Source organism: Macrotis lagotis, chromosome 6, assembly GCF_037893015.1.
Source record: "Macrotis lagotis isolate mMagLag1 chromosome 6, bilby.v1.9.chrom.fasta, whole genome shotgun sequence".
NCBI classification, from domain to species: domain Eukaryota; kingdom Metazoa; phylum Chordata; class Mammalia; order Peramelemorphia; family Peramelidae; genus Macrotis; species Macrotis lagotis.
The window spans coordinates 75250477-75275772 of NC_133663.1; the positions used below are offsets into that span (position 1 = coordinate 75250477).

Sequence of the window (25296 nt, forward strand, 5' to 3'; positions counted from 1 at the left end):
TTTAAGAAGGTTCTATTCCATTGAAGGAGATAATGAAGCTATCTAAAAGTTGATATAAAATACATAAAAGATAAGTGAGTTCTATTTAGTAAGGGAAGACATTACCAGTTATGAGTAAAGGTCCCCATATAGACCTTATCCAATCAGGGCAAAAGTGAAGAGATGAGAGATACAAAATCCTTTTTGAGAAACAGTGTGATGGTGACTTTGGTTGTTCTGTAAAGTATAATAGCAAAAATGATGTTTAATGAGGTTGGACAGATGGGTTGGGACTAGCACCATCTGATCTTAGAGCCAAACAGATGAATTTATATTTTATTCTATAGCAAATAGGTAGCCACTGGAATTTATTGAGTTGGGGAACATGTTCAAATCTGTTTTTAAGGAAAACATTTTGGTAGTCTTGTGGTTGATGAACTGGAGTGGGAGAGTCTTGAGAACAAGAAAGCATCAGTAAAGATGAGAGGAAATAAGAACTGAATAAGATGTCATGAATGCTGGAAGAAGGGGTCAGATATTGTGGAAGTAAAAGGGACAGATAGAACAGCTGATTAATCCAGCGTGATATGAGGAAGCTTGAAAACTATAGAGAATGAGAATGAGAAACTCAAACTTAAGAGAAGGGAAGGATAGTGAGGACCTAGAAGAAAGCAAGGAGTTTAAGGAAATGATTTTGGGGGAAAACTAAGTTCTGTTTTGTATGGTATTGAGTTTTAGAAGTCTCTGAGACATCTACTTTGAATGGTGATGATAGGATTGGTAATGTGAAACTAGACCTCAGGAGAGAGACAAGGTCTCAATAGATTTGAAAGTCATCTACTCTTTGAGAATCAACATTTAGTTAATGGCTAAAACTAAGAGAGCTAAGAAAGTTTACTGAGAATGAATATGATATGGCCATTCAATTCTTTTTTTCTCCAACACAGATTCACCATTGATACTGATTAAGTTTGTCTTTTCCCACAAGGTCTAAGTTTAAAAACAAATGAATAAAGATCAAACAAAAAAAAATAAGGATATATGGTAGGAGAAAAACTTTTAGTTTCTATATTCCATTATTAAAATTAAACAAAATTTTTAAAACCTCAGAAGGGCTTTGTATAAGCCTATTCCATGTGGAAATCAGAAAAAAATATGCCTAATCAGAAGTATGGCATTGAAACCATAAAACCATAAACAGGTTGCTTGATTCCTTAGGATGAATAATAGAAAGAATAAAGGAGTAATGGGGAAAAAGCTAGTACCAAGAAATAACTATCAGTAATGCATTGACAGAAGGCCTAGAACAGTCCTTCCTTAGCTCCTTACACCCCAATCCCTAAGTTCCTTCCACATTCTACTTAGGAGTAGAGAAACTCTATCCTCATTGCCCAGCTTAAGAAAGTACAGAAAGGGTAGGGGAGTAAGATGAAAGTTAATGTCCAACCTTACTAAATCAAGAAATGATGTATTCCAAATTGAATTTTAATATATTTTCCCATAGAGATATTCATGTGTTGATTATATTCTACAAAACTAATAAGTATACTAGTGGTACATCATAAACAAGATAATTTTTATAAAATGATTTCAGACCTCAATCACTAGGTTTAGATATTCTGAAGGTAGAGTCAAGATGGCAGCATGAGAACATGATTTCCCAGGTGTTCTCTTACAGAATATAAAAATACCTTAAAGTTATGACTAGTTTTACAAAATATTTTATTATGAACTCTAAACTCCATAATACAAATGAAATAACTGAAAAATATAGAGTAAATTTTCCAATGAAACCATAACATCTAAACAACTTAATTTTAATATTTTTTGCAAAATGACAAAAGAAGTGTATTTATTGTGCCTATATCTTAATTTTTATATCCTTATGAAGTTTTGAGGCCTTTTTTAATACTTTTTTCTTTTTTTCCTGTGTGAAAGAAGTTCAGAAACCATATAACCACTTCCATTGTGGATTGGTTTGGAAGCTTCAACCTAGATTACTTCTTGATAGGTATTCTGGTGGCATCTTCCTTCTTCTGATCCCTGGGGTTTCTCCATATTAGTGGCAGACTTAATGTAGACACCCAATGGGATTCAGGATTACATTATTTAAGAACTTCTAAACTCAAGAAATACACCAGTCATAGTTCCAGCTTTGTTGATGGCTTTAAAAAATTAATAAACTGTCATTTATAATATTGTAATATTACAATTGTAATATTGTTTCTGCTGGTTTCTAAATAAACCCATAAGTTTATATGTTCTTAAATTTCTTGTGAATTGTTTTTGTTTTTATAAAGGCATTTTGTGTTTATTTACTGTTCATAATTTAATTAAACTAGATTCTCAGTTAAAAATGTACCTCTTTGAAGTTTGATATTATTCATATTTTTCTCTGTTTCTAGATGGAAACAGCATCTACTCATATGCTTTAGAAAAAAAAAAGTAGTTCAAGTATTTTAGCATTGAAACCCAGAATCTTGATTTTTATTCTACAATTGTGAAGTCAACTTTTAGACTAGGAGACATTCACATTTTTTTTTTCTTTTTGTCATATATCTGTTTGGCATTCACATATACTGCAAATATAAATTTGTTTGTAAGCTACCTTCATAATAGAAGGAAATGCTAAAGTTCAATTAGAGGTAATGTTTTTTCCTATCTAAGTTCAAAATCCTCCTGAAATCTATACATGGACCCCTTTCCTTGTACCCCAGATTAAACCCCCCTAATTTGGAGTGATTATTTTGGCAGTAGTTAAGTTCAGCAAGAATTACTTACCCTACATCTCATCATTGTGATTCTGCTGTTAGCTTTTACTGATCCCTTTCTTAAGTTTTAAGACTTTGGCCATTCTAATCCTCAGTGAATAAAGTCTACATTTTTCAGTGATCTTTTACATCTTTCCTTTAGTAAGGCAGCTATCTCCTTAGGGATAACTAAGAGTGACTAGCTGCCCCTTATGAATAAATAATAATGATAAGTTAAATAGGGCTGTCATTGGGAATGATGCATTTCATGTATCAGCTGCCTTATATCATCCAGCAGGTTAGCCCAACTTCACATTTGCCTTCTCCAATCTCCAGATGATATTGTGGGTTTCAGGTGGTTTTCTCAGGTCTCTTTCCCTATCATTAATGTTTCAACACTAGTAGATGCTCACTCTCTTTTCTTCTTTTATTAGACCACTATGACATCAGCTCTCCTGAATCTTAGAAGGTTAGTGAATTAAATCCTGTTGGGGCTTTTGTAAATGAAATATAAAAGTGATTTTTGGAATGGAATTTAGTGCAGGCCATTTTGGATCAAGTGGTCTTTTATAAGTAACTCAGCTTTAAATGGATTTACATTTAAATTATGTTAATACAATTATTATCCTTCATGAACTTTTAATTTGATCCTCTTGAAAGTGTTACTTTCCTTGGATACCAGTAACCCCTGGCTTAGTTGATGACAAGCAATAGAGTTTTCCATGTGAAAGCACATTTTGTCAGAAAAAATGACCGTTCATAGCACCTAAAACTAGAAAGTGACTTAGAGCTGATGTATTCATGTTCCTTCATTTTACAAGATGAGACATTTGAAGCCTAGAGAGGCATTTAATTTGAAGAAACACAAGGAGTAAATGACAAAGTCAGAATTGGAACCTTGGTTTTGCAAGATCAAATCCATTGTGTTTTCGCTGACACTATCCTAATATTTAACATCTTTTAATTTTAAAAGCAAAAGTTGAGCATAAATGACAGTTATCTTTTACTTAAGTATAGTTTTTACTAAAAACAACAGTAGTACTTTTGAAATCACCAATTACTGACCCTTCAACTAAAGAATGAAGAGAAGTCAGGTGGGTCATAAATCAACTGAATGGGGAAGGGGAGAAGAACCTTAAATTTTGAATAAACTGTCAGCAAAATGATTCACTATTTCCAAATTGAATTCCTACCAGGAATGCAAAAAAGGATTCAATATTATGAAAACATTCAACATAATTAATCCTATAGACAAAATAAAACATAACATAGTCATTTTGTCATATCAAGAAACCGTTAAGAAAACAGTATTCATTTATGTTTAAAAAACATAGGACTCATTTTTAATTTGGTTAATAGTTCTCAGATCAAGAGCCATACTTATTTACAATGGAGAAACATTGGAAGTCTTCTCAATAAGTGTAAGAGTAAAGCAAGCATAACTTATTATTTTTGAGATATTTCTCTAAATGCCAGCAAGAGCAATAACGAGAAACTTTACAGGTATAGGCATTAGCAAAGAAGAGAGAAAATTATATATATTTGCAGACAACAAAACGGTTGACATAAATCACAGTAAATCAGTGAAAAACTAATTGAGACTAGCAATGGTTCCAGTAAAAGCAGCAAAATATAAAAATAATTGCACAGACCCCATTGGTATTTTATTTAGTATTGAAAACGACAACCTTAAAATATGGGAAAACATAAAATATACACCCATAAAATTTTACCAAAAACAATCAGAAGTTTAAAAAGTCACCAGGAAGAAATGATAAAATTTTATTCAAAATAACTACAAAATACATAAAATATTTAGTAATGAACCTACCAAGACTTTCTCAGGACTTCTATAAACACAGCTACTATCTGTGATTTCATTTCACACCCACAAAATTGGCAAAAATAAAAAAACAAAAAGTCAACGTTAGAAGGACAGTTCAAAGACTGAAAAGACAGACAATAATGTACTATTAGTGGGGCTATAAACTGACTTAACAGTTCTGGAAAACAATTTCAGATTGTGAGAAAGTCATGAAATGATTCATACAGTTTAACTCAGCAAAGCCTCAACTTGATCTTATCGGTGAGCTGAATATCGCACAGGCAGATCAAAGATAAGAGGAAATATCCGAACCACTTCCAAAACCTTTATTAATAAAAGCAGATGACCCTGGATTTGTCTAAATAGCTACTGTTATGAGAAACTAATGAAATTTTATTGTAAGAAATTATAACTATGGGGGCGGCTAAGTGGCATAGTGGATAAAGCACCTGCCCTGGAGTCAGGAGTACCTGGGTTCAAATCCGGTCTCAGACACTTAATAATTACCTAGCTGTGTGGCCTTGGGAAAGCCACTTAACCCCATTTGCCTTGCAAAAACCTAAAAAACAAAACAAAACAAAGAAATTATAACTATGAAGAATGACCTATTTGAACTTAAGAAAATGTAAATATGAGCAATTAGGAGAAACAGAAAAAAGACATTTTTAAACTGAAAAGAAGGAAGAAAAAGAACCAAGAGAAATCTATGTGTATTATGTATGTATACATACTGTATTCATTATTTGTGCTTCGATATGCTAAGATACCATGACATATATGTTTTTGTGTATTTATTTGTATAGTGTACCTACTTTGTCTACAAGTAATTAACACAAAAAGTCACTGATTAAATTCAGTGAGACCCATATTAGTCTTTGAGGACAAATGATGAATAACTTAATTTCATAATAAAGAAGTGACAGTTTTTTGAATGTAATGTTACATGCACTATCAGAAATAGTTACAATATTAGTTCATTAGTTCTTTCTGTTTTTTTAAAGGAGTTTCTATGGAGTATTATATATTAGGAAATAACTGTGATGTTAAATTAATAGAATGTTAAAATAAAATATAATTAAAAATGAGAGAAATTAGAAAAAAATTAAAGGTAATTAAAATTTTGAAAAATTAATATATTCAAAGGTTAATTGTTATTATTTTTCTCAGAGGAAAAGTATAATAATAATAAAAATAATAATAATGATGATGATGATGATGATTTTTCAGCTATAATAAGGGGGATTATGGAGAAAATGCAACCTGCTCATAATTGAAGAAAATAACAGGAAACAATGTTAAGTTTCATTGATGAGGTTTGAGGCTCAGTAGCAAAACAAAAATTTTCTGAGATTTAATTTTGTTGAATTAGGAAATCTATTATTTAGGGGAATCATAAAACCATTATCTCTACATGTCTTTAACAATAAGGTGTTCTTCCCTTCCTGGAACTTCTTTCTTGGAGTGGAATGATAGACGAGACATGTTTTATTATCTCTTGCTGCCATCTAATTTTATAGTTCTCTGGTGGGGGAGATTCTTTATTCTTGAACCATGCTCTCCTTAGATTTTCAGTTTTATGATATGTGAAGGATTCCATATTGAATATCTTGAAAACTCTGAAGTGCTGGCTAGTAATTATTTCAGTTGCACCCATGATTATAAAAATCACACTAATAAAGGATGGAGGGAATCAAGTGGCATGTGTATATTTCTTGATATATTGAACTATTAGATCAATTCTAGAAATTAAATTATTTTGTTTAGGTTAGACTTTGAATTTTATGCCACTTGCTTTATATGTTAAAATAGTTTTGCATATATTTGGTTCATTTTCCCTAAAAGATCTCTCAGTTCATTATAGATACTAGGTATATATAAATTATCTAACCAGATATAATATGAAAGCCATAATATGATTTAATAGCAAACACAAAAAAGAGTTTTGAAGTCTTCAAAGCCTTTAGTTACCTTTTCATGAAACCCTTTTAAAACCACTCTGTAACTATGGATTTTACCCATTGCATCCACTTTATGACATTCATTCTATCACCAATTTCACAATCTAGCTCAGTTGTCATATTTACATATAGTCCAAATTTTTATTGGCATGATTCATCCCTTATAGCAAATTGTAGATTTATGGAAAGCTCAGAAGTCTTTTGCTTGTCTGAGGTGCTTGATATAAATATGCATTAAGTTGAATTAAATGTTACCCTAGTAAAAGGACTCAAACTTTATAATTTATTAAGTCTCTTTGCTTGAAATTTCATTTGGTTCAGAAATGTGGTTTAATGAGAACATAGGCGGGTAATAAAAAGTACTTGCAGCTTTTAGGTATATGCCCTGCCTTACAAAACTCATTTTTTATTGTAAACTTGATTAAAGTGATCTAAAGTGCTAATAAATGCTGACTGATTTTTTAATTTATGAGTTTTTATATTTTTATTTGAGTGTCCTATCTTCTCTACTATATTTGAAATTCCATGACATTAGGAATTTTTAAGAGATTTCTTTGTTTCTCAATAGAGTAGATGCCCAATACTTATTCTATGTTATATATATATATATATATATATATTATATATTATATATATATAATATATATATATGTGTGTGTGTGTATGTATGTATGTGTGTATATATATTTATGTGTGTGTATGTATGTATGTATGTATGTGTGTGTATATATATATATATATATATATATATATATATATATATATATACATCTTATATCCAAACATTCTTATGAATTTTTCTGGTAATTTGTCTTAAAGGAGATTATATAATAAAGCAGCCTTTATGTGATATGATTCTTATATGGATAAATAATTGGTTAGGTTTTAAGGAGTAAAGTCCATATATATGTGTGTTTGTATCTCTGTTTGTAATATATATATATATATATATATATATATATATATGAAATATATATTATATATTTATGAACACACACATATATATTATATATGTATCTACACATATAATATTTTACTGAGCTTCTGATTTCAACTGTTTAGAAAGTTCCTGGTAAGAACTTTTTTCTACCAATTCAAATTAGCACCTTCATTGCAAGTAAGGGTCTTAGAAAATTTCTTTCGGGGACTGAGAAATTAAGTTATTTGTCCAGGATCCTATGTATATGTGTCAGTATGTGTCAGAGACAAAATTTGATCCCAAGTCTTCCTGATTCCAAATCTAATTCTAATTCCATCTTTTCAAACTGCTGATCATGATGACAACAGTGATGATGATGATGACATAAGTCAGTTGATTAAGTCAATGGCTAAGTGCTGATGTTAAAATAAGAAAAAATCTTAATTTAAATATGGCTTGAAAAATCTGACTAGTTATGTGACCCTTGGTAAATTGCCTAACCTTTCTAAGCCTTAGTTTTGTCATCAGTGAGATTGTGATAATAGCACCCACTTCATTGAATTTTGAAGCTCTAATGAGACATAAGAAAATGCTATGCTAATCTTAAACAGTTATATAGTTATTACCTGAACTCATTAAATATTAGAATGAGGTAATAATTTAAACTTACATAGCATCTTCAGATTTGCCAGATGTTTTAAATACATGCTCAGTTTTAATCCTCACAACAGCCCTGTAAGGGAAGTGCCCCATTTTAAAGGAAAGGACACTAAGGCTTAGAAATGTTTAGCAATCAGTCCAGGGATCCCAGTGCTATTAAGTGTTCAGCAGGATTTTAAATCGGGTCTCCTGACTCCAACTCTGGTATTCAATCAACTATACCAATCGGCCCAATTTGCCATAAAACAACTACTTTTATGTCACTGGATATTTCATCTCTGAGAAATAATACAAAGGCAATAATTAATAAAATAATTAATACTTAAATCAGGAGCAAGGTCTAAATAAAAAAAATATGGCCAGATTAGAGAACTATTGAATTAGGAGGGGAAACCTTTCATGAGAACAGGAAACAGTGAATTATTCACGTAACCCTGCCCTCTATTCCCGAAGTGCCCTCTAACTCAGGTCCATTTTATCACTTAGCAGTCAAACTAACTTTTGTAAAGGAATATTTACTTCACAGCTAAAACATGAATAAACATATAACACTCCTTCCGTAATACAGGGGGAATGTAGCTAATGAACAGAGGCTTTTTTTCTTCTAGAATCAGGTCTCTTGCACCTTCCATATGAGTAACTCCTGCTAGAGAATCTTCTTTGCACAAATCAAAGCATCATTATACCTACTGGAATATAAATGTTACAAAACTCCTAGCTTTCTAATGATTTTATTATAATGTATAACATCACAATATGCCCTATTAAACCATGTGATCTAGAGTCATTTTTTTGCAGTTTGTTAAACATTATTTTTTGCCTCTCTGCCTGAAGGGCCAGTTCTAACTTTTAGCCAAGAGGATTTCTAAAACCCTCCAGATTAACATCACTGTTATTTTGCTATTTCATCTTCCTTATACCAGGTTTCTTGTGACTAGATTCTTGTCTTGGTAATCACTTCTAAGGGCTGGATTTTTCTGTCTCATGTTCCCTACCCTTGCAGTTAGGGTTCTCTGCCTGTAAAAATCCCAGTTTTTTTTTTTAACCTTGAAGGTTTCAAGATACTTTCTTTAACTTCACTTGTTATGTACCAATTCACTGCTTAGGGATACCTTGGATCTCGAATCTAAACTTTTCCCAACAGTTCTATCCATTCAATAATTGAACAGGCATTATATGTCTACTGCATGTCAGGAATTTTGTTTCAGAAAATAAATAGTAGATAATTTCCAGTAAAAACAAAATTAAATACTAAATTAAATTAATGTATACTTAGACAATTACTTCAGTGTAAAGGTGGGATTTGGTGAGAATAGTGAGTATTAAATTGTAGAACAAACATGAATGAGAAAATGAGAGATGAAATGCTTGTAGATTAGATGGCAGTCTCATGCTCATTTATCTTAATAATTGGTACATACTGGACATGATAAGCACAAGCCAAAATTACTATAAAACTAGAAGAAAAGCTAAGGAAAATATGTGAATAAAACTACATTTATTAAACTTTTGCTATGTGCCAAACCCTGTACCATTTGGCCTAGAAATACAGAAAGTAAAGACAGTTCCTATCACGAAAGAATTTTTATTCTAATATAGTAGAGACCATACATCAAGAACATCCATGGTCAAGAGTTAGCTGATTGGTTCAGAAAACTATGGAGATGATGAATTGGGCAATAAAAGTATAAATTGACTCTATCCAGGGACAGTGGCAAAGTTGATATGATCATGATCCAGATATGGGGAATTGGGGAGGGGGACATAAGTGTATCCAGTAAGGGGCAAAGTCCACTGATAAAGAGATGCCTGGCAATTTGGGAGTGAAGCAAAATCTGGGCCTTCCCTGAAATGATGGTTTATCTAAGACAGTAATTAATCCAGAAAATGTAAACACAGGGCGAGAATTTCTCTAGGATAGGAAGATAGTTGGAGAGGTTGTGGAAGAAGTGATTGGAGAGTTGACAAGGAAATAAAGCATCACTAGGATTTTTCCTAAAAATTAGGTTAGGAGAAGGAGTTTCCTTTTTCAGGAAAGCAGGGTCTTATTGCAAAATTGCTCTAGGATAGGAAGGAATGTACTTCATTTTTCTCATCATCCTGGTTTCCATACTCTGGAAGCACAGTTCAGCTTTTCAGTTTCCTTCAGAAAATTGTAAATACAAATCCAGATGTCTCTTAACCAGGGAAGATTTTAGTGGGACTATCACTACCACCCCTTAATCTACTTGCCACTTTCCAGATTCACTATCCCATTACTATCCAACTCTCAGTCACTGAATGAATGTTTCCTCAGACAAAATGAAGCCTGGGAAAGAACTTAATTTAGAAAGTCATCCATTGTCCCCTGGGCCATCCATTGCCCATCATCTTGATTTTTGTGTTGCTACTGTACTTCGATGACTGTGGAGGAGAAAGTGAGTCTGAGGACTTTGTGCTTCTCTGCCTCACTTAAACCTTATCCACACACAAGGCAAGACTTCAGTGATTCCATTGGGCCTCTATGAGACAAAAGATAAATGATGAGAATGTTAACAGAAATAGCATTTCATCTTGAATTTGAAGTTGTCTCATCTCATCCATATTTTACACAAACTTTTATCTCTATATACTTTCCTTTTTATTTAGGCAATGGATTTTTTAAAAATCAAGTGTAGATTTTTATATTTTATATTACTAGAATAGACCCATTCTTCATAGCTTTTGGAGATCTTGTTATTGTTTTGTTTTGTTTGTATTCTTACCCTGTTGTCCAATAAGTTTCTATCTCTATTAATTCTGGTCATCTGAGGATTGGATAGACATGACATCCAAGATTATGGTCCCAGCCTATGATATCATCACTCTAAAAATATGATGATTGGAAACTAGTCTGTAATTTATCATCTTAGGAAGTTGTACTGAAAATTTGAGTATCTGGTCTTTGGTAATACATCTAATATGTGTAAGAATCAGTATTTGAAACTAGGTATTTCTGATTCCAAAGGGCTTTCTCTTTGCTGTAGTATATTGCCTCAATCCAAGTTATTAATAAAAACTCTTGATATCACAAGTGCATAAATATAACCTTGGGGTACTCCAGTAGAGACTTCCTTAAGTTAACATAAGTCTATTAGTTTATGCATTCAATCAATTTGGAATCCATTATTGAACCATTCTGGCAATAAGGAAAATCTTATTATTGGTTTTGTAAATCCTCTTTTCAATAGATTTAGAACAGTGTGACCTAATGGACATAGAGTTGACCTCACAGCCAGGAAGATAGGTTCAAATTTCACCTCTGACACATACCGAAAGAGTTGGAAAAGATTGTCTTGAATAGCTGTTTTAGTTCTAACTTGCTAATAACTCTATCTATAAGGGAACATAAACTATGACCCCATGAACTACAAGAGACTGACAGGATAATGTCCCAATGAATACCTTTGCCATTCTAGTGTAGAATAGATCAAATAATTTTTGAAAATGTCACTAGTCCTTTTCTCTTATCTCAGTTAATTTTAAAAAGAAAACAATGCAACTAGTCCAAACTTTAAAAAACCCCAAAAGAAAAAGCATTAATTTTTTTAGGAGAAAAATTTCACATAGGAAGTCATTTTTCTCTTAAAACACACGAATTATGTTCAGTGATGTGTTCTTAGTTGATACATAGTTCTTTGAAATTGTATTCCAACAGAAACTCAAGTTATTATTGATCTATACAATTAGATAAATATTAATATAGTGTGTTTAAAGCTCTTGTAGGAGAGTGTTATAGTTGACTTAGGTTGTTATAAAATAATTCTTTTTCTTTGACATGTGCATTATCATTGTGTTTACCTTTCAGTGAATTAAACAACCTTTTAAAGTCTTTAAGTGATAGGCAAAACCTCTTCAAACCACAACAGGACAAAAGTAAAATAGTTACTCATATTGAAATGTGAAAAATAGTAACTGAGAACTACCTGAAAATATATCATTATCTTTGTATTTTAAGCTGAACTTGATGGAATGTGATTTTTAAGGGGAAAAATTGGCTAGATAGGCATAATTTCCATGTAATTCATTATAGAATAATGAAGGATAATACTATGTTGTCTAAATGCCAGAAATTTAACTAATGGCTAAATAACTAACTGGAAATACTTTGCCATATTTTGGTAGAATATTGACCTTACAAACAGAGCTAGCCCTGTGCCCAGATAGAAAAGGGGACTATCTGTATGATGAAATGAAGTATTTTAAGGAATCTCTTGGTCAAAAATGTCCTCCTTCATATAATCTTAGATTTTGATAGAACTATGGATATTTTCTGGTTTGATCCTTCACCCCTTGCAGAATACTCCTCTATTATAAAATTATCTGGTACCAATTCTGTTAGAAAACTGCTAATTACTAGCAGTGTGCTACTTTGAAAGGCATGATCTTTTCATCAATAGACAGCTGGAACTGTTAGAGAGCCTTATATATACAAAAAACCAAAATTTATTTTCTTTTCTTCCATCCAATATTGTAATCATGTCTTCTGGAACTACACAGAATAAATCTAATTCCTTTAAAGGGCTACTTCTTTGGTATTAGGTGAAACTCATCAGGTCTAGGTGATTGCTGTGTCCCCATTAACAACACATTTTGGGGATAGTTTAATTCATGGCCAGTTTATGTGCTTTTATCACAGTCTGATACCTTGTAACTGAAACAAAGAGTATTAATAGTTGCAAATGTTCATTTTAAAGTAATTGCAGTAGATGCCAAGTGACTCAACTTGTCCTTTGCCATTTTCTAAGTCTAGGAAGCCATTATCTATAGATTTCATACTCAAAGAGCTTGTATAGGATCCAAGGTCTCTCTGAATGTCTCTGCTTGGCTGTCTGACTTTCTCTTTCTATCTCTGTCTCTCTTTCTCCCCCCTCCCCTTTCTATCTTTCCTGACATAAACTGAGGCAAAGTCTGATTTAACCAGGAAAGACCTTGGATATGGGTAAAAGTCACAGACAGGCTTGTATGAGGAATTCCCAAACCTGAACCTGCTCATTATAAGCCTAGAACTTGAGTTCTGGGCCACAAATTAGGTAATTATTTTACATAGGGTATGTATTCAGGTCAGCTATTTTCTTAAGATAAGTAACTCAAATTTCACTTTTAAATAGCAGTTTTAAATGACTTTTAGTGCCACCATATGTGATTTTATTGTGTAATTATAGGAAGTCATACAGGATATTTAAGAAATTACCAAAGGACCAAAAAAGAAAGCAAACATTGCTCATGTCCATCTTGATGTGAATTGTAGCTAATGTGAAATGAGAATGAAGCTTTAGGCTGCAGTCAGATCATAGAGGATCTTAAATACTTCTCTTGGGAGATATTATTGCTGGTATAATAAGGAGTCACTGATATTGTTGAGTTGGGAAGTTGTATGATCACATCTGTGTCTTAGGAAGAAGATTTTGGCATATATGAGGAATGAATTGGAGAGAAGTTCTTGGCAAAGAAAATAAATAGGAAACTAATAAAATAGTCCAAGAAAGCACCCAAATAAAGCTCTGGACTATGGGGGGGGGACTGGAGAGATTGTGGAATTGGAATTGATAGGATTTGTCAGCAGATTGATCCTAGAGGATGAGGGAGAGGACAGGTTAAAAATGAGTGAGAAATCAGTGAAGATTCAGTTTTGGGGGAAGATTTTGTGGGAGAAGGGTAAATTTGACAAGCATAATATCACAGTTAATAATAATTAATAGACATCAGAAATGAACAATTTCTAACCAGAATAAAAGCCAACTTGATTGGGAATAACAGGAAATATACAGAATATTAAGGGAAAGACCTGAATATTGTGATGGTCCTGAACAGCAAAGGACCTTGGACTTGATACAGGAGCTACTGTTCATTCCATAATGAAAATAGTTTAATTATAAAAGTGATGTTTCAGGAAGATGAGCTTAGCAGCAACGTGCTGAATGAATGGATGAATTGAAGTAATGAGACTTGGATAAATGAGATCAGCTAGATGCTAATCTAGTCATGAGGGTGTGGAAATTTGAAATAAGTTGTTATAAGCAGTGGGAGATAATAAAAACCAAAGTTAATAGATTTCAGATGATTTGAGAAAGGAAGTTAACAAATAAATTTTGTTTATTAATTCATTTGCTTTTACCTTAAGTACTTACACCATACAAATTTATATAATATTTTATTATCTTTATGGCTATTTTTTTGATCATTTGTATTTCTTAGGAATGTAGATATAGAGATAAAATGGAACTTAGAGTCTATCTAGTCTAACCCACCCCCATTTTATAGATGAGGAAATTGAGGCATAGGAATCATAAGTGACTTTTCCAAGGTCACAGAGTGAATGCCAAAGATTATTTACAATCATTATGTTTGTAACAATACATTTTAAATTAAGAAATCTTAATAGAATTTTAATAGGATTCATGTTACCAAAATATATAGAAATAAATACATTTTTTCAATTAATTAAAGCTTTCTGGGTATTGATAAATTGACCCCTTTAATTTCTTTGCACAAAATACTACCTCTTGATGGCTCATAGTGCTATGTCAATGAATCCTAACTCTAGAAAAAGTATTTGAAGAGACCTAGTTTATTTCATGATACAAGAGAATCAGATGACACTTTGTACTCAATAAATGGTTTCACTAAGAGTTTTATTTTGAATTTATTATTATAATTTTATAGTAAAAATCCTATGTTACTCTTTGATAATAGATATTTCTAAAATTAAGGTATTTAGTTATTTATAGATAATAAAAATGGAGCAAAAGCTCATATTCAAAATTGCATTGTTCATATAAATTTTATTGTTTTTGTATGACTTAAGTTTCCCCTTATCACCCTCCTGCTCCTTTTTTTATATGACCAAAAAAAAGTTTATAAGAAAAGAAAAAAAAGACAAAAGATTAAAAAAAAAAGCTAGTCAATACATCAGAAAAAAGAAAACATTAGAAAAGATCTTTGAAGTCCCATATCCATCTACCTTCCACCTATGCAAAGACATAAGGGGTTTCTTCTCCTATCTTTTGTTTGGGACCATGCTTGCTCTTATAATTTTACAGCATTCATTTCAGTTGCTTTATGTTTGTTATTTCCATTTGAATTGTATTTCATGCTTTATCAGTTCACACAAACCTTTTCATGCTTTTCTATATTCAGTGTATTTGTAATTTTTTTTTATAGAACAAGAGATTCCATTACACTTACATATCACAATTTGTTCTACTTTGTTCATTGTTGAAAAAAAACCAGTGCTGGTTTGATTTTATCAGTGACCATCTTTGGGATGGTCACTCTGAAGAATCTCACCATCTAATGAGGGAGATGGAAAAACAACTATGCACAAACAAGATAAACAGAATCAAGTGGAGATAATTCAACAGAGGAAAAATGTTAGCATTAAGAGAGGTTGGGGAGAATAGTTTCTAATGGGATTTTAAATGGAACCTGAAGGAAGCCAAGAAGCAGAGGTAAGGAGGGAAAGCATTCTGAACATGAAAGGCAGACAGTGAAAATACTTGGGACATGAAATATCCTTTTTCAGGGAATAACAAGGAAGGCAGTATCAGCAGATACAGAATGCATGTGAGGCTAGGGAGGAAGAGATGAAGAAAAATGAAAATATAAGAGAGACCAGGTTGTCAAAGGTCTTGAATGGCAAACAGAACTTTATATTTGATACTGAAGGTGTTAGGAAACTGCTGGATTTTACTGACTAAGAGATCAGACTCTCTAGGAGATCACTTGACAGCTGAGTGGATGATGAACTGTGGTGGGAAGAGACCTGACCCAGGAAAATCAACCAATCAATTGTCCAGGAGCAATTGATGAGGACTTGGGGTACCAAAGTGGTGACAGTATGTCAAAGGAGAGAAGGCGATGTAGACAAGTGATGGCACAAAGGTAAAAGTGAAAGAACTTGTCTACAGAGAGTGAAGAGCCCGAATTGATCCATAGATTGTAAGTCTGGATACCTGTACAGACAGTGGTGACCTCCACAGTAATCGGAAGCATAAAAAGAAGGAAGGGCACAGGAGGAAAGATAATGAGTTCAGTTTTGAACAAGTTGAGTATAATATATTTATGAGAATACAGTTTTTATAAATATGATAATTATTATAATAGCTAGCAGTTATTTAATGGTTTAAAATCTGCAAAGACCTTTACAAATATTATCTCATTTTATCCACACAATAACCCGGGGAAGTATTATTTTTTTCCATTTTACAGAAAAAGAAACTGAGGCAGAGAAAGGTTAAATGACTTCCCCAGGATTATACAGCTAGTTTCTAAGGCTGGATTCGAACTCAGGGTTTCTTGACTATAGCTTCAGTTCTCTGGCCACTGCTCCAGTTGTTGCCAATTTGGGGCATCTAGTAGGCATTTAAAAAGGCAAGACTGGGGGGTGGCTAGGTGGTGCAGTGGATAGAGCACCAGCCCTGGAGTCAGGAGTATCTGAGTTCAAATCTGGCTTCAGACACTTAATAATTACCTAGCTGTGTGGCCTTGGGCAAGCCACTTGACTCCATTTGCCTTGCAAAAAAAAAAACCTAAAAAAAATAAAAAGGCAAAATTGGAGATTGGGGATAAATCAGTAGGTCTAGGAGGTGACAGCATAGAGTGATTATTGAATCTATGAAAACTGGTGAAATGATCAAGCAAGCTAATAAAGAGAGTGAAGAAAAGAGAGGAGGGTACCAGATAGAATCTTTAGAGATATACCTGATTTGCAATAAAACTATAAATTGACTTTTGTAGTATCATTACTTTATTTTTTATATTGGCATAGCCTAGCCAAGAACATTGAATATTTCTCCAAGCATTTAAGTTATTCTTCATATTTTAAATATTTTATTGTACATGAATCTATACCAACATTTTGTATCCTTCAGTAGATCAATCCCTCCACATTTTCTATGTTTTGTAGTTATTTTCTAAAGGGATTTCCTTTTACATTATTGTTGTTGGGTTTGTTTTTTATTATAATACAGAAATGCTGTTCATTTATGCTTCCTTATTTTGTAGCTTGAGACATTATTGTAGCTATTAATTTACTCACTTAATATCTTTGTTGATTCCCTGGCATTTTCTAATGAATTATTGTATCTTCAGCAAATAGGGATAATGTTAAGTCCGCTTTGGTTTTCTCTACATCTTTAAATTCTTTCTTGTCTTACTTCTATTGCTAGAATTTCCTGAGTTATACCATCTAATTGAGAGGAGAGTAAGCATATCTGCTTTACTCCAATATTTGGTGAGAAAGCACTAATATATATATATATATATATATATATATATATATATATATATATATATATACCTATTGCATATGTTGATTACTTTTGGTTTTAGGTAAATATTCCTTATGATATTAAAAAGATCTCCCTATTTCCCTAATGCAAGATGCTTTTAAAAATATGAATTTTGTATTTTGCTAAAGGCTTTTTCCCATATCTATTGATATAATCATAAGGTTGTATAGATTTTTGTTTTTGATATGCTTATGTTGATTGTTTCCTAATTTGAGACCCTGTATAAATCCTACTTGGTTAAAATTAATGATTTCTTGAATAAATTGGTGTATTTTATTTTCCTTTTTTTAATTTTTGAAAAAGATTTTATTTATTTTGAGTTTTACAATTTTTACCCTGATCTTACTTCCCTCCCTCCAACCTCCACAAAAGCAATTTGCCAGTCTTTACATTGTTTCCATGGTATACATTGCTCCAAATTGAATATGATGAGAGGGAAACTATATATCCTTAAGGAAGAAACATAACGTATAAAAGATAGTAAGATCAGACAATAAGATATCAGTTTTTTCCCCTAAATTAAAATTAATAGTCCTTGATCTTTGTTCAAACCCCACAGTTCTTTCTTTGGATACAGATGGTATTCTCCATTGCAGACAGTGCCAAATTGTCCCTGATGGAATGAGCAAGTCCATCAAGGTTGATCATCAACCCCATGTTGCTGTTAGGGTGTACGGTGTTTTTCTGGTTCTGCTCATCTCACTCAGGATCAGTTCATGCAAATCCCTCCAGGCTTCCCTGAATTCTCATCCCTCCTGGTTTCTAATAGAACAATAGTATTCCATGACATACTTATACTACAGTTTGCTAAATCATTCCCCAATTGAGGGACATTTGCTTGATTTCCAATTCTTTAGCACCACAGACAGGGCTGTTATGAATATTTTTCTATGATGTAATTTATTTTATAGGATTTTATTTTAAAATTTTGAATGGATATTCATTAACAATATTGACCTATAGGTCTCCTTTAATTTATCTTTGAAACATTAATTTAAAATTTTTCAGCTGAATAGTTTCTAACTTTAAAGTCAATTAACAAAAATAGCAATGGTAACAGTAATATCTGATATTTTATACAACACTTTTCATACATTTTTTCATTTGATCCTCACATTACCTTCTATTTAGATGAGTTAATTAGACTTTGAGCAATGAACTTCTAGCTCACCATTTCTGAAATTGTATCAATTGAATTTGTATTGTTTAAGGAGATACTAACATAGAAAGGTACATGATCATACCTGTCTTGGTACCACTTTACTCTTTAACATATTGAAATTTAGTTCTCCAGTTATCTGAAGGATGTCAACAATCAAGTGTACAAAAGGTCTAGAATGAACCAAGTACTATTTAACACACTGACAAATTTTTGTGTGTGTATGTCTGTGTATGTCTGTGTGTATATACATGCACATATATGTATTTATAAGTATGTGTAAGATGCATATATATTTCTATGAAAATGTAGGATTATGGGAAAAACATTGGACAGGAATTTGAGAGACTTCAGCTACTAATTATTTTTATTGAATAGCTATTTGCTTATTGGTAAATTACTTTGCCTGTCAAGGAGTTGAGTTTCTAATATCTAAAAATGAGTTAGATAAGTTCTAAACTCCTTTTTATTCTCTAAAATTCTAGGATTAATTTCTCAGTTGGGGTCACTGTAAATTTTACAGTGGAGTTATGAGATGTGAAGAATGGTAGCAAAAGATTACTTAGAGTTGAGATGATACAGAAAAGGACATAATAGGAAGGATTGAGAATATGACAGTAATGTTACAGTAGAATTGACTAGGGTGGGTGGAGGAAGGAAAACATATAGCCTCTGAATACCAGAAGAGGATTGAAAATAGAGATTTTATCCATTTATTCTTTTGTGTAGGCCTGATCGAAATGTAAGCTCAGATTTTAGCCTTTTGATTCCTCACTGTCCCCTCAGTCATGAGGGAGGAAGAGACACTCCCTCTTTTAATCTTTTGAAAGAAAGGAGTCTACTTTTTTGCACTAAATCAAAGGGCACTTCCTTTTTTTAAGTTTAGAACAGCTGGACTAATGATCCAGAGGGATGGAAAATATTTTATTTTTGAAATATAAGATCCTCAGATATAGTTAATTTTTAGGTTTTTTTATTTAAAGGTTTATCTACTAGGTAAATCATATTCTATATCAGAAAAGAGCGATTAGCCATCATCAAGCTTCTCTGTTTCCCTTTAGAATCTGAGCTGAGGCCAGAAACATAAAATAATGAAAAGCCCAACCTGAACACAGAAGAATGTTTTCCTGTTTGCTCAGGATATCACCTTGCTTTTCTCAGAAAAATTCCTTATTCCCTGGGTAGATTATCAATGACTGCTTTCCTTAATTGTCACAAATGATTGAAAAGTGAATATAGATATTTATTAAATTTAATGACTTCTTACTATTTTTCTTTCCCACCTAAATGTAAAATTCTTCTTTCCAACTTTATGTAACTGGGCATAGTCATGAAAACTCTACCCTTGCAAATAATTGTCTGACTATATATAAGGTCTTAGGTAGACTAGAAAGTTATTGGAAGTGTGAAAATTAAAATCTTCCACATTGCAGATATGTTATGTTTTCCAGATGGATAATTGTTTCTGTTGAGCAAAGACTGTCATACCAAGCACAGTCTTGGAGAAAAGTTGGATTTTTATTATGACCTGCCTAGTAGAAGAAAACTGCTCTCAAAACTTTGAAGTTGCTTTAAAATCAGCTAATTATTTTCCGACAAGTGAAAACACAAATATCTTTGCAATATGTCTGCTTGAATTTCAAATCAATAAATATATATTTTTATGGGGAGTTAAAGATAGAATTTAGGACTATAACAACTAGTGCTGAAAAAAAATCTTAGAAATTATCCTAATTATAAATATAGGGAAATTGAGTCCAAGATAAACTGGCTTGCCCAAGGTTCATCCAGGTTTAAAAGCAACAACAGCAGCAACAAAACTCCAAAACACTTCCTTAAGTATTTATATAATTTAGCTTTCATGATAAGTTGTGTAATTTTAGAAATTTTTAAAAAGGACTTTAGATATTTTCCAGTATAACTGTCTTGTTTTACAAATGAGGGAATGGGGAAGTCCGCAGGGGGTCAATTGATTTGCCTTTTCCACATAGCTTGTTCTGGCAAAGTTAGACTAGGACCCAGATTTCTTGGCTCAGTCTTTTTTAAAATAATCATTGTTATTATTATTATTATTTTCAATTTTTTCACCTTTTCTTCCTACCATATTCCCTTACTTACATGACCACTCCCAAAGAAAAAGCTCTTGATTCACAGTGCATAATTCATCCTCACTGACTCTGCCCCACTTTACCCCAGCCCTATTTTGTGTATCAATTCAGAACTGAGTACCCTAAATCTATTTTGGTCCCAAAGTGAGAGTCCCTAAAGTCCCATAGGGGCACCTAGGTGGAAATAGAGTTCTGGTCGTGGAGTCAAGAAGACTCATTTTCATGAATCAAATATAATCTCTGACCACTTACTAGCTGTGTGACCCTGGGCAAATTACTTAACCTTATTTAACCTCAATTTCCTCATCTGTGATATGAGCTATTGAAGGCAATGACAAAGTACTCTAGTGTCTCTGGCAATAAAACCCTAAATGAGGTCACAATGTATCAGACATTCCTGAAAAACAATTGAATAACATGGTCCCATGAAGCAGAGCTCAGCTTTATTTTGGACCTACCTTTGGACCAAGCATGGAGAAGACCCTTCATAGAGTCTTGTATGAAAGAAGACCCATCACAGAATCTCCTGAGCCTTATGGGACCTCATAGACTATCAAGGACAACCCATATCTTGGAAAGAACCTCCTCTAGTCTATATTCTCATCAGTAGATTTGTTCCCTTCAGATCTATAGAGGGGCTGGAAGAAGTTTGAGAACTGAGAGAAAAATAATTTCATTATTTTGACAAGCTTGCCAGGGGATTTGTATCTTTGGAGACCTCTCCCTTCACCCTCCGTGGTTTGGGTAATAGGGACATAATTTCCAGGAGTGTCTTTATGCTCATAGCTACTAATGAAGAACTAATGACCAGTGGCCAGTAAGTGACCTGGAATCATTTTCTCTTTCCATACTGCAAATTAAACCTTTTCTATAGAATCATGATTTTTGGATAGAATAGTTTGTATATTTAAACCAAGAGTGTCTCTTCTAGAATATCTAATAGTTTGCCTATGAATCACTTAAATTAATGTTAAATGGATGTGAATCCTAAATATATAATGTTTACTAGCTGTTTGATTTTATCACTTTGCTTATGTGCCTCTGTTTACTTTTTTGTAAAACTGGGAGTAGGAATACCTTTACTGTCAATCTCAGAGTGCTGTTTTTAGCACTACACCATAAACCCAAGAAGTCAGAACTTTTCAGCCAAGATTACTGCCTGAACAGAGGACATACACCCACATACACATATCTGTTCCAGAAAAAAATCTGAAATTTTCTCCAAAAGTGATAAAGAGTACAATGAGAAACTAATAGTGATTTCTTCCAAGAAGAAATTACACAAAAAGTCTTCCAGAAGCTCATGAGAAAATGAAAAAGAAGCATCAACAAACCCACCCCTAGGACAGACCAACAAACAAGTAGCCTGCTAGGCTGACTACAGATGGCCAGAGATAGATGGAGCCTTTAAGACAGTGTCCAGAAGCAGCAAGAGTGGAGAGCTTCCCCCAAGAAGCACCTTCAGTGGCACCGTCAGGGAACTCAAAAGCTATCAGTGGTAACAGTGCAAACCAGGACATCCCAGGAACCTTGATCTGAACCTCAAATTCAGGGAGATGGAGGTCAATAAAGGAACCCAGATGACCTGGAGTAAGAACAAGCAGGGATCAATAGTCAAAGAACATCCAGGCTCTTTCTTGGTCTGGTGTAAAGCCTGAAATCAGGAACCAAAGCTAAAGAGATCACTAAGTTAAAGAAGACATATTATATATACATATTATAACCATTTTGTTGTTAATAGGAACTCCTTTAAGTGTCAGTTCAGAATAAAATAAATTTTAAAATCTTATTAGGGCTCTACAAGTGGAATTATTATTATTATTATTATTATTATTATTATTATTATTATTATTATCATTATTATTTTGGCAAGGTAATGGGGTTAAGTGGCTTGCCCAAGAACCATACAGCTAGTGTCTGAGTGTCTGAGGCCAGATTTGAACTCAGGTACTCCCGACTCCAGGGTCAGTGCTCTATCCACTGTGCCACCTAGCCGCCCCAAATGGGAATTATTTTTATCTAACATCACTTGGGAGAAAAGATTTTCTAAAAGTTGAATGATGTGATTCGGTTAAAGACCAAATATGGATTCATCTGTGATAAAACAAAATTACTCTTAATTAGACTAATGTTTACCTTTCTGTAGCAAAAGATTAATAAATTGTTGTAAGTTACTGTGCTTTGATTAAAGTAATAATATCTTTTAAATTTAACATTATATTTCAAAGCACTAATTCAGCTCCTACCCCCCCCCATATTTTCACTTGAATTTGATGACTTTTACCATGATTATTACCATGGCATTATCTTTCTCTTTTGGAGGGAACTGTTCACAGCATTCCACTTGTTGCATATCTAACTATCTTGTTTAAAAGGTATCCTGTATAAACCTTGAATATGCAAAGGTAGTAATTTCTGTCATTCTTAAGCAGCTACGAAGAACTTCCACAACTTTTGATATATGTTATTCTCAGTATCTAAAAGCCTTACTTTCTATAGAATGGGAATATATTGGAATTGTATAGAGAATTCTCAATGAACTAACTCCCTGTCTGGATGCAGATTGGCATCTGATTTTTAGCTTTTTGTTTCTGTATCTTGTATATGCCCATTAGATATTTAGGACATTAATACAAGGTGCATTTCTTTATTTTAGGCAAAATTTTGTTTCACTTTTGAAGTATAATGCTTTACATTAATTCTTAAATTGTTCACTGAAGTTGTTCTTAAATTGCATGAGGAAAAACAATTTCTAATTTATTTATTTATTTAACAAGATATATGTTAAATATTTGTCAAATAATGCATTTTAGTTTTTTTTTTGAAAGAGTATTTAATGTCTGGACTGAGTGCCAGCTAGTCAGGACTCTAGAAGTTACTTTGACTCTATCTGCTTTTGGATTTCTGTGTGATCTGGGGTGTTCCATATTATCAACCAAGTATCAGAGAAAGGCTATCTTTGGCAATATTCATTATCTGCAGTCAATTTAAAATGTCTAAAATAGTCTACTAAATGGGATTATATATATTATATACATCTATCTTACATAATATTTCATCAACCACACTAGATTATTATTCCTACTGTTACCATTACCACTACCACTATCACTACCACTTCTACTATTACTCAATCAATATTAGTTTAATAAAAGTTGAACCTGAGAAATCTGCTCTTTCTTCCTGAGATCTATGATAAAACACCAATAGAAGCAGACTAGTGATTAGAAAATTGTCAAGGGGAAAAAAAACCAAAAAGGAAAAGGTTTGATATAACAACTTAAATAAAAGGAAACATACTAAGCATTAAATTTAAGTGATTATATCAAAACAAGTTTAGAATAACCTTTCTCTTTGGGTATATAACTCTAAATATTTATTCTTCCTAGGTACAAGGGACATTTATTGCATGAATTTTCTAGTTGACTCTAGTAGAGAAACCTTCTAATCCAAATCATAAAATGCCTACAAGCTTTAAAAAAATAAAACCTTCAATCCCAGAAGATATCTGTGCTGTTTGATTCGTTGTTGACATTTATTAAGATATACACGACAGGTATCCTGCATTAGGGGATAGAGAGATGGTCTCTTAAATACAAGTCAGGAAGACTTATATTTAAGTCTCACTTCTAACACAAACTGGCTATGTGATCTCGGGACAATTTTTAACCTACCGGTGCTCCATATATCTATAGGTTCTAATCATCATTAGTAGCCAGAGTTTCTTCATTGGGAATTCTTTATAATAAGGTTCCAGTACCCCCAGAAAGAGAAATGAAATAATAAAAAACAATTTGTTTTATCATATTGAATAAACCAAATAGATGAAAATCTTACAGATTAGAGCCATTAACTTAATTAGTTCAAGAGCTCTTGGATCTAATTAGTTAATGGTCTAACTGTACACAGATTCCCACATATGTAGTGTGTTTTTTTCTCGTCTGGAAATAATATATTTCATTTTAGTAATTTTATTCAGCATTTAAAATTGTCAGAATCTTACAAAATTGTTCACATCTTTCACTTTTAAGTAAATCACTATCTTGTGCTTTTTGTAGAAAATTGAAACAAACTGGTTTAAATTTCACTCATTTTAAGTAGTCATCACATTTTAAATCAAGAAACATTTCTTTCTTTCCTATCACTCCAATCGAAAAAAAAAAGAAAGAAAAATCCTTGTAATTCGTATTTGTAGTCAAACAAAATAAAGTCCCACATTTTACCATGTCCAAAAATGTGTGCATCTTGAGTATATCATCAGTTTCCCAGGAGTTATGTAATATGCTTGTGGTTGGTCATTGAATTGAACAAAAATCCTATGGTTTTTTAAATTGTCTTTAAACTGTTTTAAATCAGACTTCTAGCCAAGATGACAAGGAGAAACCAGGAACTGTATTAGACTCTATGGGGTTTCCCTCAGCAGCAACATTAATTAAGCCTCTTAAAAGATTTTTGGAGTCATAGAACCCACAAAAGAACAGAGTGGAACATTTTCCAACAGGTTCTGTTACTGAGGGAGCATGGGTGTCCCAGGCATAGAACAGAGACCCAGTGAGGTGAAGCGGGGACTACCCTGAAATCCTTGAGGGTGGGAATGGAGGCTTTTGCAGTTCAGTCTATGAGGTAG

At 32.7% G+C, this 25296-nt stretch overlaps 1 protein-coding gene across 11 annotated transcripts in view; it reads left to right on the forward strand.

Annotated features, from left to right (window-relative positions):
* Nucleotides 1–25296, forward strand: part of IKZF2 (IKAROS family zinc finger 2) — a 197510-nt gene that overhangs the window by 84012 nt on the left and 88202 nt on the right. The window contains exon 1 of one of the 11 annotated variants that reach the window (XM_074191453.1): nt 17548–21486. The exons of the other annotated variants lie outside the window; for them this stretch is intronic. The gene's annotated coding sequence lies outside the window, so the exon portion shown is untranslated. Of the gene's footprint in view, nt 1–17547; nt 21487–25296 lie in introns of those variants that run through there. 11 annotated transcript variants of the gene reach the window in all.